This window comes from Apium graveolens, chromosome 1 (assembly GCF_009905375.1).
Source record: "Apium graveolens cultivar Ventura chromosome 1, ASM990537v1, whole genome shotgun sequence".
In the NCBI taxonomy this organism is placed as follows: Eukaryota; Viridiplantae; Streptophyta; class Magnoliopsida; order Apiales; family Apiaceae; genus Apium; species Apium graveolens.
The window spans coordinates 23,500,314-23,517,559 of record NC_133647.1 but is presented as its reverse complement, the minus strand read 5'-3'; positions in this window follow the sequence as shown (position 1 = coordinate 23,517,559).

Here is a 17,246-nt window from a genome sequence, read left to right as displayed (position 1 = left end):
AACTTGCCCTCACAATGATTCAGACTTATACGATAACATTATTCATAAACATGTTAATTACATACCACAAATTTATAACATACAAACATATGGACAACCCCTCCACAGATCTCAAGATCTAGTCCATACATTTACTTTAATATATACAAGAAATTTCTATTACAAACCAAAGTTCATATTATTCTTATTCTAACATATTTATTCTACCTCTACTCAAGCAATTGATAAACCAGATCTTCCTCTTTCCATTCCTCTGCATCGACTGCTCAATAAACATATCCTCTTTGTTAAATGACCGTTTGGAATTTAAGAATAGCAAGAGTGATCAACTATGTGGTTTATTAATTACAGAGGCATGCATGATAATATCTTCAACAATTATATCTACTTGCGCAACCACTTAGCTATGAATCATTATGTCTGATCAAGCTCATTCTGTACTGGGACATTGGAGCAAATGATATATTTTATAAATGTATAGATTTCTGGATTATTTCTGGAAGAAGATATCTGAACACACACTGGAAATTAAGAAGTACATCAAATAAAAGAATTACAGAAAAAAAAATTCACCATTCCTAATTCGAGAAGCCCGGACTGAACTAATTGAGAAATGCCAAAATACACTATTTCAAGAAGCCTGATAGTTCTTTTGAGAAGTGCATTCGAGAAGTGCTCATCGTACTGATTCGAAAAATGCAATTGTTGTAATTCAAGAAGTGCAAATGTACTGATTCAAGAAGTGCTAAATGAACTAATCTGAGAAGTCTATGCATTCTGTTAATTAAACTGATTCGAGAAGTATACAGAGACAAATTCGAGAAGCTAGCCCATGTAGCTAATTCAAGAAATCCTGAAGATTTTCACTCAAGTAATGTAGTTCTCTTGCAATTTACTCACATTTATCGAATGAAGACTTAGACAATCTCTATGTTCACAATAAAGATAAATAACTGAAAGCTTTTTCAGAAAAAGGATAATCAGTCCGTCATCTGTGAATGATTGCTTCACTGACATGAATTGACAGTGAAATTTTATGACCTACTTTGAAGAGGGTATTAAGAAAAAACAACTTGGAGGACCTTATTTATCTTACAAACAAAAAGATGTCAAGTTACAAGGTGCCGACATTCTACTTTTAGTAAGGCAATTTGAACAAACTTATTGCACTTCATACAAATCTTACCAAAGATGTAAAAGTCATCCTTTGTTGAGCAGGATTGAAACTGCATGTATAACTCAATAATGCTGGTTTGGATACTCAACATAAAATAAAGGACTTTGAAATAATCTATGTTTCACAAGAATCGGTACAAATTGATTATTGGGTATATACATGATAATCTTGATAGCTGCTAGTGAAGAAGACGTCAACAAAAGTTCGTATAAAGTTAATTAATATGTTCAGGAAACGAAGAAAGAAGGTTGAAGTCATTTGAAGCAGTTATTAGGATTACTTTGGAGACGTAAAAGATTCTATGTGAAGTTGATAATATCTAGTAGAAGAGTTGACAATGTTTTGAGAAGATTATAGTACAAAGGCCTAAGAGCGGAACTAGTCGCCTGTGAACCAGACCACTGCAATAGGCGTGAGTGATTCGTGAAAGGAAACTAAGTACTATCATTTGAAGAATTATTAAATTAGAATTTGTATCTGAATATAGAGGTTATATGGTTTATATGAAGATTTAGAGAGAAGACATGAAGACGAGACAGTTTAAAGGTTAAAGCGTTCTACAAGAACTAAGTCAAAGTGTTTACTACTATGTAGTAGGAGTCACCATGGCCACTCTATTACCTAGTAGGAGCAAGTAACTTGAATTATGTCCCAAAAAATAAGTATCAGAGTTGTTTCTGATCTAGTAGTAGAAACATGGAAGAAATGGGAAAAAAACTAACTTAGAATTATATATATTCCACCCTAGGCGCAAGTAAGGGTTCTCTACTCCTTATTGGCGCAACTAGGTTTATTTTTAAAAGGAAAAATATCCCTTTGGATGCTCCTAGGTGGAAATAAACTCTCCTTGGACATTAGAGGTATAAGTGACTTTATATTCTTAGGCAAACTCCCCCTAGAAGCTTGAAGGCGCAAGTAGAGTACTCAAATCCCCTTGTAGGCGCAACTAACATGGAAAATTAAGGCAAAGATACTTTAAATCTCTTCTTGGCACAAGTACATGTCCTCCTTGGGGTTATAGGCGCAAGTACTCCTTTTATAGTACCTAGATGGAACAAGTGAACCTAAATCTAAGTAAAGAAAATGCCTAGGCTCTTGTTGGCGCAAGTGAGTGTTGAAACCAAGGAAATGATTTGTTTACTACTCCCCTAGGCATAAGTAAATATTTAAAAAGCTCACAGGCACAAGTTGTACATGAAAGCAAGATGTCACTTTGTTATACTTGGATAATATTAAGCCACATATGTTTTTCCCTCTCTCCAAGCTACCAGCCTATATAATCAAATAGATACATATTGGAATGAGATCTTTCCAACATTGAAGAGTGCGAAGCTCTTGCAAATATTTCTCAGCTTACAAAAAGTTTGATTCGAAAAGAAGAGGTCATGTCCAATTTATTACTTACCATTAAAGACTTACACATCTAGATACACTCATCATTTATAGTAGTAGCACAAAAGTCCATTGATAAAGTTTCATCCATTTCAGAATCACCACAGCATGTTACAGGAACTGAGGTGCTGGAAGTTAATCTTGAAGCCCCAATTCATTTATCAACAATACTTGAAGATTTGGAGTTCACTACTGAAGATGTGGAAGCTTCTGAGGCTGCTGAATCACATACTGCACCAATTTCTAATTCTATTTTACATGCTGAAGCTGGTGATGAAGTTCAGCAATTAGTGCAAAATCCAGTTGCTATTGAAGAATCTAATATGCTTATGCATGTGACACAACAAAAAATGAAAGAGTTAGATGCAAAGAAAGAAAAGGATTATTTTGATAATCTCTGGAATGCTCATTAAAAAGATGATACATATCCTATTTCCAGAACAAAAGTTGTTGCAAATCTGGAAACAGCAGAACATAAGATTAAGATTCCTGATATGCTGAATCATCTGAAAGCATCAACTTTAGTTTTCAGATCACTACATACAGCTCAAGAAGCAACTACTTCTCAAATCAATCAGATCAAAGAATCATTGATTTCTTCAAAGCTGACTACTAATCAGGAAATTCAGAAACAAATTGCACCAATAGTTATCAGATAAACTGCAATTGAAGCCAGTCAAACTAGATTGGAAGCTAAACAAGCTCAAATGTCTGATCAACTTACAGAAGTACAGAATTCAATGGAGTTGATTCTTTCTTTACTGTTTGGTGATAATGCCAAAAAGGGGGAGAAAATTGTTAAATCTAAATGCAAACAGCTGATATTGACAAATACTTATGATGGAAATCCTGATAGAGATAATAAGGGGGGACATAAGGATAGTGAAAGGAGACAAGGTAATAAGCTAGTTGGAGTTAGTGGTTCATAAAAAGCAATCATTAGATTTCAATGTAGACAAGGTGGAGAGAGTAAGAGGAATGAAAGAAGAGTAGAAGATTTGACTGTGACTACAACAATGCAACAATCTTTACAAGTCATAACTGCTAATGAAGACCAAGGTATTCTGGAGATAAAAGATGGTGCTGAAGCAAGTCAATATATTCAAACTCTAAAAGTAAAAGGAAGAAAGACAACCCCGTTCTACAAGGATCCAAAGATTCAATTATTTGACTCTGAGGTAAGTAGAAGAATATTTGCAAGAGAAAATCCTGGAGTTGATCTTGAACAGCTAAGGAAAATGGAGGAAGACTTCAAGGATACCATGAAGACAACAAATGATGATATTATTGTTATTTCTCAAGTACTTTATGAAGATGATCCTTCTAAAAGACCAACCAGAGTGTAGTTATAAAGGAAATCAGTCAGGAAGAAGATTTCAAATCACAAGTTTTTTTAACTGCTGACAAGAAGCTTAAAGGAAAAAAAATATATGAGAGAAGTCGAAGATTTTAAAGTCTAAAGTCGAAGCTGCTTTAAAGAAGAAATCAGTATCTAAGGAAATTAAATCTCAAATACTGATAGATCGAATCTATACAGAAGTACAAGCTCATGATACTGAAGAAAAATATGAAGAAGAAGTCAGCCAAGCTCACCAAAGAAGGAAGATTTATAGAGCTGACTGGGCTGATAAACAAAAATTAACCTCTGACATTGCTCAAGTTACAGAAGAAGCTGTTAATCAGAAGGAAGAGTAAAGTCTGATATTCACCGAAGCAAGATTGAATATGCTTACTTGATTCATGTATTTAGATATTTTTGACATCATCAATTGGAACTTGTCCATATTTCCATAATGAACAAGTTGGGGGAGATTGTTAGGAGCAATTGATGATATCAAGCAAAAATTATCAGAAGTTCGTATCAGAACTTATATCAATGGATGATGATGATATCAATTGATAATGATATCAACGGATTCTAATGTCAACGGATGATAAAATCAGTATTTGTCACATCAATTGATCTTCGACAAGGAAAAGGAAACAAGAACTCATGCGGTGAAGGACTTTATCTCAGAAGTATTGTATAGGTTTCCTTGTTGTTGATAGAATAGGATTCCTTATATATTGTGTACTTGTGCTCTATATAAAGAACATATTAGGTTCATGCTATAAGCATTGCGACATTGTTATATCTTTCGCATAACCTAGCAGCTCTAAAGGATATTTGTTCATCCTTTCGAGAGAGTACGTTTGTAATCAGTTTTTATCTGTTAATATAAATACTGTTGATTCTGTTGAAGCTTTGTCAAATTGATTGTATTATTTGTATTCACCCCCTCTATAGTTGATTAAAGGTCTAACAAATTTATCATCACTTATCAGAAATTATACCATATATATTTCATGGGAAGAAATCCATCGTCACTTATCTGTCCAACAGGAAAAGATTTCAAGAGTACTGATCTTTCACCTCAATACCCCATGGTGCGATCAACTACAATGTCAAAAGTATCGTTCTCATGCAGTCCTTTCCTGGACGTGATCAGTGCCCCAAAGACAAGACCCGCCCAAAATATAATTTGTTAGCATAAAATAATGGGTTTTCACATTAACCTGGCCATACACGAGCCAAAAATTATATCTGACCCATCAGATAAAACAATTCACATCGTCATGGTCTTTCGTCATTGACCATGTTGACCAGTTCGGAATAAGTGTCCTGAAATATTATTATTATAATTATTTTAAGAAATAGCACTAAAAATATTTTAATCGGAAAGTTTACTCATTAAGTTCGACACACAGTCATGACTCGTCAAATAAACTATTTTAGCCCAAACAATGGACTAAATCAGAAGTCAATAAACATTTGTATTTGGACGACACGAACAATGCGCCACCCTATCTTCAATAAATTTAATCATCTCGGAATAAGAGGATGATTGAATTTAAAGAAATTTATTTGGTTATTATGAATAAAAGAAATAACCGATAAGAATAATGCCGAATAAAATTATGAGCAGTATGTAATAAAGATGATAACTCGAGTCAATCTCTACGAATTCCCAAACCACATATTCAATTATATATTTAATATAACTAACCCGAACAATGGGTCAGATCTCGAGTTCAAGGATAATGGATAATCCTGGTTAAAAGTAATTATCCGAGTGAAATCGAATATGGTTGACCCTAATGATAAGTCAAACCTTTACCGAATAATTTCAAAAGTCATCCCGAGCAATGGGAACGACTAAGATACAATATATTTGTCTCGTTCATTAATAAAGAAGTTTTTATGAAATTACTTGGTACGAACAATAATCATTTTAACTCAAAATATTCACTTAAATACTTTTCTGAAAATAACTGAATAAATAATAATATCCAAACACATTCAAATTATTTTCACGCAATAACTCTCGAAAGAGCCAGGGAAGAGCAGTAACTTGCCTCGATCTCCAGAATCAAGCTTTAAAATAAATTCAACAACCTTTATTGCTTAGTCAAATTCCAAATTTTGTAATAATTACGACAATCTATGTAAACCAATAAAATAAAATATTATTTATCGATTAACATAAATAATAAATTAAATAAAGGCACATATTTATATTTAAATAATGGCACAACGCCTTAGATATTCGAAAGTGTTTTACGTTATTTTAAAATAGTGCCATCAAAGAAATTATACATTTTATGAAAATTCCAAATATTAAACAATTATTACATCACCACACCAATTTCAAATAATTCTGAATTATAATCCTTTATTTAATATTTTAATACTACTAAATATCCAATTTGATCCATGAATATTATCGGAACCTCCCCCACTAATTGAGTAATGTTATAATTGATTGTAATTTTTAAGTCAATGGTAAAATAGTAAAGCTAGTCTTAAGAGTAGAAATTTTGATAATGCATTGAATGTTTTTATTCTTCAACTTGGCTATAAATACATGGCCTTGGTGAATGAAAAATTTGCACCAAGCATCTTACGTATATGCTCTCTATCTCCCTCCGATTATCATTCTTTCCCTCTCAGATTTAGTAGCCTCTTCTAAAATATTAAAGCTAGTATATTACAACACATTATCAGCACGAAGCCCTGCCGAAACTGAGAAGGTATATTTTAATTTAAATATACATATATATGAGTAGACGTGGTTACACCCTCTACATATAATTCAAATATATATAACCGGAGTAGACGTGGTTACACCCTCTACTAATAATTTAAATATATATGGCCGGAGCACCGCCTATTAAAATTATTTTACGGCACTATTTAATTTTGGGTAATACCGAAGTATAGTGGGAACCTTAATTTATAAATTGCATACTTATCGGATAATAAATTTTTTTTGCCCCTAACTATCTTATGCAGGATTGTCCACTTTAATTTATTATTGGTCGGAGATAACCTGCATACGCAGACATCCGTATGGCGGGTGAAAATTTATTTGTCATTTTTATATATAGATCTGTTTATAATATCAATGATAATAATGATATATACATTGATTATTGCGTACTTGTAAACGCACCCGATTAACTAGGATTTTATGTAATATTTACATTGATGAATTAAAATTCAATAATTTTCGTGTTAATTCATATTTAGTATGACAAATATTACAAGCTTGTCGTTCGTTGCCTTGGACATTTCTGGCGATAATTATTTATCATGGGTACAAGATGTAAAGTTGCACTTGGGTTCAAAGAAATTAAGCGATACAATAAAGGCAGAAAATAAATCCACAGCCGAAGAAAACTTTACCTCTATAATTTTTCTCAAACACCACATGCATGAAGATTTAAAATCTGAGTACTTAGAAGTCGAGGATCCCTTTATTTTATGGGAATATCTAAATGATAGGTTCGATCACCGGAAACTAGTTTATCTACCTGCAGCTGAAAATGATTGGGCTAATTTAAGACTTCAGGATTTTAAGAGTGTCCAAGAGTGGCAATCTGAATCACAGACTAAAAGAAAGGCACCACTATGAGGAAAAACTGAAAATGTTTGCTATAGGTGCGGCATGGATGGGCAATGGACACGTAATTGTCATGCCCCAGATCATCTTGTTAAGCTATACCAATCTTTTCAAAAATCAAAAGAGAAAATGGTAGAAACAAATTTCGCCAACAATAACATAGATGATTTCTCGAGAATCACAACTGGAGGAATAAGCATTAATGGTCCAAATGAACCTAACGAAACTCCCATATGGGAGGCTGAAGATTAGTTTCATATAATTACTATAGTAGTGTGTATTGTGTACTTTATTTTGTTTGAACTATGTAGTGTGTTATGTTCTTATCAAATAAATTATGTTTCTTAATTATATACAGAATGGATTCTGAAGATATATGTATTGCTGATTATGGTACAACTCATACGATTCTACAGAACCGAAAATATTTTACCCAAATAACCAAAACCAAAGCTCAAGTCGGAACGATTTCCGGCGTATCTAATATAATCGAAGGTTTTGGAAAAGCTAGTTTTTTCATCCCTAATGGTACCCACATACACATTCCAAATGCATTATATTCTAGTAAGTCTACTAGAAATCTTCTTAGTTTTAAAGATATCCGACTCAATGATTTTCACATCGAAACTACCTCTGAGGCTGATAGAGAATATCTTCTTATTACTTCCGCTATTTCTACAAACAAGAAAATCTTAGAAAAGTTTCACTCACTTTCCTCAGGATTATATATGATGAAAATTAGAACTATTGAGTCACACAATGTCATTGCTTCCAAACTCATAGATCCAAAATCTTTTACACTTTGGCATGAAAGATTAGGTCATCCCGGCGTCTCTATGATGCGTCGTATTATAGAAAATTCTAATGGTCATCCTCTTAAAGATTTTAAAGTTCTTTCCAACAATGACCTTCCATGTTCAGCATGTTTTTTAGGAAAATTGATTACTCGACCATCCCCTACTAAAGTTCAGCTTGAAAACCCAACTTTTCTAGAAAGGATCCAAGGCCACATATGTGGACCTATACACCCATCATCTGGCCCATTTAGGTACTTCATGGTATTAATTGATGCCTCAACTAGATGGCCTCATGTTTGTCTTCTCTCAACTCGTAATGATGCTTTTGCAAAATTACTTGCCCAAATAATCAAATTACGAGCTCAATTCCCAGATCATTGCATTAAGTCAATTCGTTTAGATAATGCCGGCAAATTCACATCTGCAACTTTTGTCGACTATTGCATGTCTGTAGAAATCTCAGTTGAACACCTAGTTCCTCATGCACATACACAAAATGGGTTAGCCGAGTCCTTTATCAAAGACTCCAACTTATTGCAAGACCATTGTTGTTGAAAGCAAAATTACCTACATCTATTTGGGGTCACGCAATACTTCATGCTGCTAATATTATTAGGATTAGACCAACTTCCTACAACCAACATTCTTCGATACAACTGGTACTTGGTCAAGTTCCTAATATTTCTCACTTAAAATTTTCGGAAGTGCTGTATATGTACCGATTGCTCTACCACAAAGATCGAAGATGGGAGCTCAAAGAAGAGTAGATATCCACGTTGGTTTTGATTCCACATCTATAATTAGATATCTGGAGTCTCTAACCGGAGACTTATTTACCGCAAGATATGCAGATTGTCATTTTGACGAGTCTATGTTTCCTCCCTTAGGGGGAGATAAACATTCAAATAAAGTTAATCCTGACATAACATGGAATGCATCAGGATTATATTTTCTAGATCCACGTACCGGTCAATGCGAACTTGAAGTTAAAAGAATTATTCATATGCAAAATATCGCAAACCAAATGCCTGACGCATTTAACGATTCTAGAAATATAACTAAATCTCATATACCTGCAGTAAATACTCTAGCTAGAATAGATATACCAATTCAAAAATCAGATACAAAAGAATTGGTTACAGAATCAAAGCCACGCCTGAAGCGTGATAGACCGGTCGGTGCAAAAGATGTTGCACCACAAAAAAGAAAAATAAAGAAAATTGCCCCTGAAGTGGCACATGCTCCAGAAGAAGCAAATACCCCTGAAGTGGTATTATCTCCTGAAGAGATTCCAGTCCCTGAAGATACGGGGTTAAATAATCACAAAATTTCAATAAATTATGTGCATGATATGAAATTATGGGATCGAAGTAAAGCCATAATCGATGATGTATTTGTGTATTCCACAGCATTGGATGTAGACATAAATTTTGATCCTTAACCACAAAGTGTGGATGAATGCCGTCGAAGAAAAGACTGGCCAAAATGGAAAGACGCAATCCAAACAGAATTAAATTTATTGCGTAAAAGAGAAGTATTTGGACCTGTTGTCCAAACACCAATTGGTGTAAACCCTGTTGGGAATAAATGGGTATTCATAAGAAAACGAAATGAAAAGAATGAAATTATGAGATATAAAGCCCGACTTGTAGCACAGGGGTTTTCTCAAAGGTCTGGAATTGATTATCAAGAGACATACTCGCCAGTGATGGATGGAATTACTTTTCGTTTTATATTAGGTATGGCATCTAAAGAAAAATTGGAAACACGTCTTATAGACGTCGTTACTGCATACCTATATAGTTCACTTGATAGTGAAATTTTTATGAAAATCCCAGAAGGGTTAAAAATGGATGAGTTCAAGAAACCTCATCATATATACTCCATTAAACTTCAACGATCATTGTATGGACTGAAACAATCTGGTCATATGTGGTATAACCGACTAAGTCATTATTTACAAAAGAATGGGTATATTAGTAACCAAATTTCTCCATGTGTTTTTATCAAAAAATCATAATCTGGTTTTGTGAATATTGCTGTATATGTGGATGATTTAAATCTTGTAGGAACAGCTACAGAGGTTAATAATACTGTCATATACTTAAAAACAGAGTTTGAAATGAAATATCTTGGAAGGACAAAATATTGTCTTGGGATACAAGTCGAGCACTTGTCAACAAGAATTTTTCTCCACCAATCCACATATACAGAAAAGGTTTTGAACAGATTTTACATGGATAAATCTCATCCATTAACTACTCCAATGGTGGTTAGATCTTTAGAGCCCGATAAAGATCCATTTCGACCACGAGAAGATGATGAAGAGGATTTTGGTCCTGAAATCCCATATCTAGGTGCAATTGATGCACTTATGTATCTTACAAATAATACAAGGCCATATATTGCATTTGCTGTGAATTTATTGGCTAGATTTAGCTCTGCTCCGATGGACAGACATTGGATTGGGATCAAACATATATTTCGTTATCTTTATGGAACAACAGACTTTGGATTATTCTTCCCGAAAAAATCAACATCTCAGTTGATTGGATATGCATACACTGGATATTTGTCAGATCCTCATTTTGGTAAATCACAAACTGGATATGTATTTACATATTACGGTACAGCCATTTCCTGGAAATCCACGAAGCAAACTACAGTGGCAACCTCAACAAATCACTCAGCACTCATTGCAATTCATGAAGCTAGTAGAGAATGTGTTTGGTTGCGATCTATCATCAAGAATATTTGGGAATCATGTGAATTACCAGACATCACTAAAAGTCCTACCATTATGTTTGAGGATAACACTGCATGCATTGATCAACTCAAGGAAGGATATATCAAAGGAGACAGGACGAAACACATTTCACCAAAATTCTTCTACACTCATGAGCTTCAAAAGAATGGTGAAATTGATGTTCAACAAATTCGGTCATGTGACAACCTTGCTGATTTATTCACGAAATCATTACCAAATTCAACATTTGGGAAGTTACGACATAACATTGGAATGTGTCGACTCAAGGATTTGTCACAACAAAATTCAGAGAGTGATTAGTTTTTCCAGGGGAGATTATACTTTTTTTCCTTCGTCAAAGTTTTTATCCCACTGGGTTTTTCTTTGAATAAGGTTTTAACGAGGCAATCTATGATCCATGTTAAATGACAATCAAAGGGGAGTATTATAATTGATTGTAATTTTTAAGTCAATGGTAAAATAGTAAAGCTAGTCTTAGGAGTAAAAATTTTGATAATGCATTGAATGTTTTTGTTCTTCAACTTGGCTATAAATACATGGCCTTGGTGAATGAAAAATTTGCACCAAGCATCTTACGTATATGCTCTCTATCTCCCTCTGATTATCATTCTTTCCCTCTCAGATTTAGTAGCCCTTTCTAAAATATTAAAGCTACTATATTACAACAAGTAATACATTTTTATTTATTGTTATTATGTCACCCCCATATTAATTCCAACTTTTTTTATCTAATTTATGTTATTACATTTGCACTACCAATTTTAATTCCTAACAAAATTATCACTAAAATTTATTATATATTTTTAAGCTACTTATTACACGAGCACTGCATCACTCTTTTAACTTTTACTTCCAATTTATTATTTTTAAACATATTTTATTAGCCAATTAATTTAATTTTAATCAATTATCATATCACCATCAAGTCATCATGTCATCACTACATCATTATCTTCATCCTTCACCCTGACCACCAACTGCGGTGGTCACCGGCCGCCACGGTGGCTCAGCGGCGGCACCACATCGTAGTCCCCTCTCCTGCTCGTCTCCTTCTATGTCGATCTCTCTCTCTCTCTCCCAACTACTTCCTGTTTCTCTCTCTCTTCCTATCTCTCTCTCCTTTTCTCTCCTTCTATCTTCAACACCATCGTCACCGCCGCCACCACCACCACCAAGGTGGTGGCTTTTCTCTGCCTCACCCCCAGCAAATGCACACGCGCATATGATACACACAAAACATAAATCCTCCAAGAACAATCAATCCCTCTCTCCTCAATCTCTCTCGACTTACTCTTCCCCCCCCCCCCGCCTCTCATCTCTCTGTCCCCGATTAAACACACCCCACACATACAAAAAACACACAAGCATATTCCTCAATTTATTACCCTTCTTAATTATACGTGTTTTTAGTGTGTGGAGAAGATGAGAATAGTAACTAATAAACAAATATGCTTATATATTATTAAAATTATTATTTTAACTAAACATCCTTAATCTAGAGTTTTTTACAAGTTTCTTAAAAAATATATTAGGACTAAAACATCTCTTAAAAACATCTACTATTCTAGAATTCTCTTATGAAAATATCTCTAAAAATATATTTACTTTAGAATTCTCTGGAAAGCTCTACCAAAATGTCAACAGAACTCATGACTTTTTAAATACATCCTTCATGTTTTTTATTTAACCAGATTCATTTTAAAAAAACAAATAAATGCAGTTATTTTGGCAAGGACAAAAAGAGTTTGAAGACTATAAAGATCATTCAGATGGTTTTCTCTGCTCCACTCATCCAGACAGTCCTTCAGGTTTTTATAACTCTTGGCGGTATGGTTCACCTTAGAGACGGTGTTGATGGTCAATATGTTATGGGTACTGCTTTCCTCCTTAGTATTTACAGTAATCTACTAGCTCGACACAATGAAAATGTTTAATGCGGTGACAAGCAAATCACGTGTGTTCAAGTATCTGATTTTGCTAAAAAATAGGTAATTAACTATGTCCTATATTTCATTTGTCAAAGGTATAACAAATATAATACTAGAAGTTTGTGCATGCAATGCAGATTGACTATCTTTTAGGGGAAAATTCTCAAAAAAGATCATACGTGGTAGGATTTGGTAGAATCCACCAACACAAGCTCATCACAAAGGAGTTTATGTTCCCCTATTGGCTCCTAACGAAGAAGTGAACCATGGCATGAACTTTAATGACTGGTTCAATCCAAATAAACCAAATCCCAATGAGCTAACATGAGCCTTTTTCGGTGGCTCTGATAAGACCGACAATTCCTGGATCTTCGTTCTACTTCCTCCTATACTGAGCCTGTAACTTATTGTAATTCCTTAGCTGTAGGTGCCCTAGCCAAGCTAGCCATGACGTCTCATGCTCAAATGTGACCCCTTTTATTCTTCCTTGTTAGTGGTTAACGTCATCTTAGTTATGATCAAGTTGTGAAGAATAAGAAGAAACCAAGAACAAGTTTATTTTTGGAGTTGCCATAAACTAGGAATATACTCACCATAGTTAGTTGATAATGTAGGAAATGTCATTGATCAAGAACAAATATCCTTAATCTTTATTTCCTCAATTTTTCCCCTCTTAATTATATGTGTTTTTAGTGTGTGGAGAAGATGAGAATGGCAACTAATGAACAATTCTCCTTATATATTATTACAATTATTATTTTAACTAAACATCATTAATCTACAGTTTTCTACAAATTTCTTAAAAAATTTCTTACAACTAGAAACATCTCCTAAAAATCTACTATTCTAGAATTCTCTTACGAAAATATCCCTAAAAATATATTTACTTTAGAATTCTCTAGAAAGCTCTACCAAAATGTCTCACATTCTAGATTTTTTTTAGCAAAAGATTTAGCAAGTCTTCTTTTGTAAGCCATCTAATTTAATTATTAAAATAATCACTCTTTACTAAAAACAATTACTCGAATTCAACATAATCTTCAATAAAAATAATATCCAACAAATATTATAATAAATAATAATAATACAGAATTGATTAAAGTAGAAATAATTATTGGAAAAATAAATTGTTATTATTATTATAAAGTGTTTTTTCTAAAAAATTTAAAATATGATATATTTAAATAGGTTAATAATAAGAGTGACACTATCTAGCGCTAGTTCTTATAAAATGCACACATCCTCTAACATACTATAATCCTTAATCAACGAAATAATTTTTAATACGAATTTATATATGATGGTAAATTTTAATAGTTATACCACACATTAGTCAAAAAACAATTTTATGCTTAATACTATAATGAATAATTTATGAACTATCGTACTTTATATAAAACTATAGTATTTACTTGCAAATTTCGTGGTCGTTACAATCTTTTTGAGAATTTGGTGAACAATGTGTACACGGTCTGGCCAGTGGTTATAATTGTTTATAATCTTCCACCTTTCAAGGGGATGAAAAAATCATTCACATTTCTTACGCTTCTAGTCCCTGGTGAAAGGAGTCCAGGTTAAGATCTTAATGTTTATCTTCTCCCTTTAATAGATGAACTAAAAATGTCGTGGAAAGTAGGCGTGGAAACATATGATCATTAAAAGAAGCAAAATTTCATGATGAACACAGTGATTATGCAGACCGTGACCGATTTTCCAAAATTATGTATGAAAAATGGATGGTCAACACACAAAGCTCTCATGTCCGGTTTGTGTGGGGATATTCAAGGTATTCAACTAATAAAATATAAAAAAGAAGGGTTATTTTATATAAATTGTTGTTTTTTACACAAAAATGATCCACTACGTCTTACAAGTGCTAAGTTTGCAACTACAAAAACTAGAGTGTTTAAAGAACGATCGAGTGGTGAGTCTTTGAAGCAATTTGTTGAACAATTATAATTTCTACCATCCGGGAAGAAGCACAAAAAAACCAAGCTTCGGGTTTTGGAGGCACCCAAAATTGGACATATAAATCATTGTTTTTTGAACTACCACATTGGTCATCACTTTTTATGGGTCATTGTTAGGTCACACACACTGTAGAAGGGGGTTGAATACAGTGTTTAGCACAATCAAATCGAAATTAAGAACACAAGTAACTGAACACATATTTTATTCAACACAATAAACTCTGTTACAATATGGAACTGTCCTCTCTCAGTGATGAACAAATTATCACGAGAGCTGCTAGGGTTACAAAGAATAATAACTTCGATAATGATATCATTTTTAGTGTAAACCCTATGCCTGTGTTTATATACTACACAGTTACAAGATAATGTTCTAATTGATATGGAATATAATTCTGCTTCCTAAAATATATCAACTAGTTATCTTTTGTTCCAAGTATTCTATTCTTCATAGAATTCCTTCTTCATGCATATTTCTTTTGGTCTTAGTCTCGATCTTCTTTCCTTTCAATCAGCCGCCTGCCTTATCTGAAAGTCATCTTAAGTCCTAATATTACCTCCTGATAAATATCTTCTGATAACTTAAGTTCTGATCACTTAAGTTCTGATATCTTAAGTTTCGTCTTCAGTATAAGTGTTAATTTCGAGTTAAGTACTGATTTGTCCTGTTAGGTAAGATCTGAAAACTAAACACAAATCATATTACACATGACATTATCAAATATATCTAACAATCTCCCCCAACTTATAAATTAGCATAATATACAAGTTCAACATATATTTGATGATGTCAAAAATATTAAGTACAAATGTATGAGAATTTGACTAGATAACTACAACTTACAGTCCTTTTAGCTTTACCATCTTAAGGTCTGATAACAGCTTCAGTCTGTATACACTTCAGAATTTAAGCAGTTGTAGATCTTTGACTTGGCTTCAATTTCTGATCTCTTTGATATCAGAAGTTGTTCTGAGATAGTTCTTCAACAAACATCTCTCAGCATATTCAAGTTCATTGACCATCCTCCTTTTAGCATTTATCAATTCAGCTGTATCTTCAACAGTTTGAAAAATAGCTGCTCTGAGATCATTTATCTTAGCTTTTCTTATCTCCTGATCTAGTCTAACCAGATATGCCTTGTCATACTCTAGATTGAATTCCACAGCCTTATAACCCAAAAAAGTAGTTATAATCTTAGCAGAGTTAGGCTTCATTTCGAGAATATCACCTTTGTGATCTCTGTACTTGGGACAGTATGTGCTGTCAGACTTTACAAAATAAAGCTTCTTCTGTCTTTGAATTTGAGACTTTAAATAACCTGTAGCACTATCTGTTAATCTGTCTTTCACTTGAAGTAGAAATATAACATGTTCCAGTTCCTCAAAATACTTCAGTGGTATAGCATTCTGCCTAATATGGTATACTCTTCCATCTGTCATAAAATATAACAAGATATGTTCTTTCAAAAAGGTATGGTAAACCATTTGTACAGATTCAAGTCGATTCAATCTTTCAGGAGTTGCTCCAACACCTGGTTCACTTAAGGAAGTTGGATCATTGGTAGTTTTATGTACTCTTCTTTCATCAGAACTACCCAATCCAGATTTATCTCTTGCTTCCTTTCCTGTAACAACTCTTGCTTCAAAACCACTTGTTGTAGTCTTCAAAGGTTGAGCCTATTTAGCTTTGGTGAATCCTGGTAGGAATATCTTTGAAGGTTTAATATGAGCAATGTCAAAGGTTTTCTTTTCCTTATCTTCTGATATCAAGCCAACTTGAGCTATGTTCGAGGTTGCTTGCTTCACTATCATATCAGAACTTACTACATCTTGACTCTGAACAACATGAGCCATGCCAGAGGTTGTTTGAAAAATCTTCTTATGCATCAGAGTAAGATTAGCATCTTCTTCATCATCAGTTATTTCTTCATCCATGACTGGCATATAAACCTTTACAGGTTCATCAACTTTTTCTTTGCCCTTGGACCTTGGATCAATTTCCATTTGTGATTTGGCTTTGATTACCTCAGAATTCGTTCTTTCCTTTATCACAATACCCTTAGGTTTTGGAAATTTCTTTTCAACAACAGAACCTTTAGATTTTGTCTTGACACCTTCTGCTTTGAGTCTAGCTTTTTCTTCCTTTAGACTCTCAAAGTCCATTCCTGGATTTTCTTTAAGAAATAACTCCTTTGAAATATCTTCATCAAGTTCTAGATGATCACCAGAACTTATCCTTTTACCAGTATCAGAACTTATTCTTCTCCCAGTA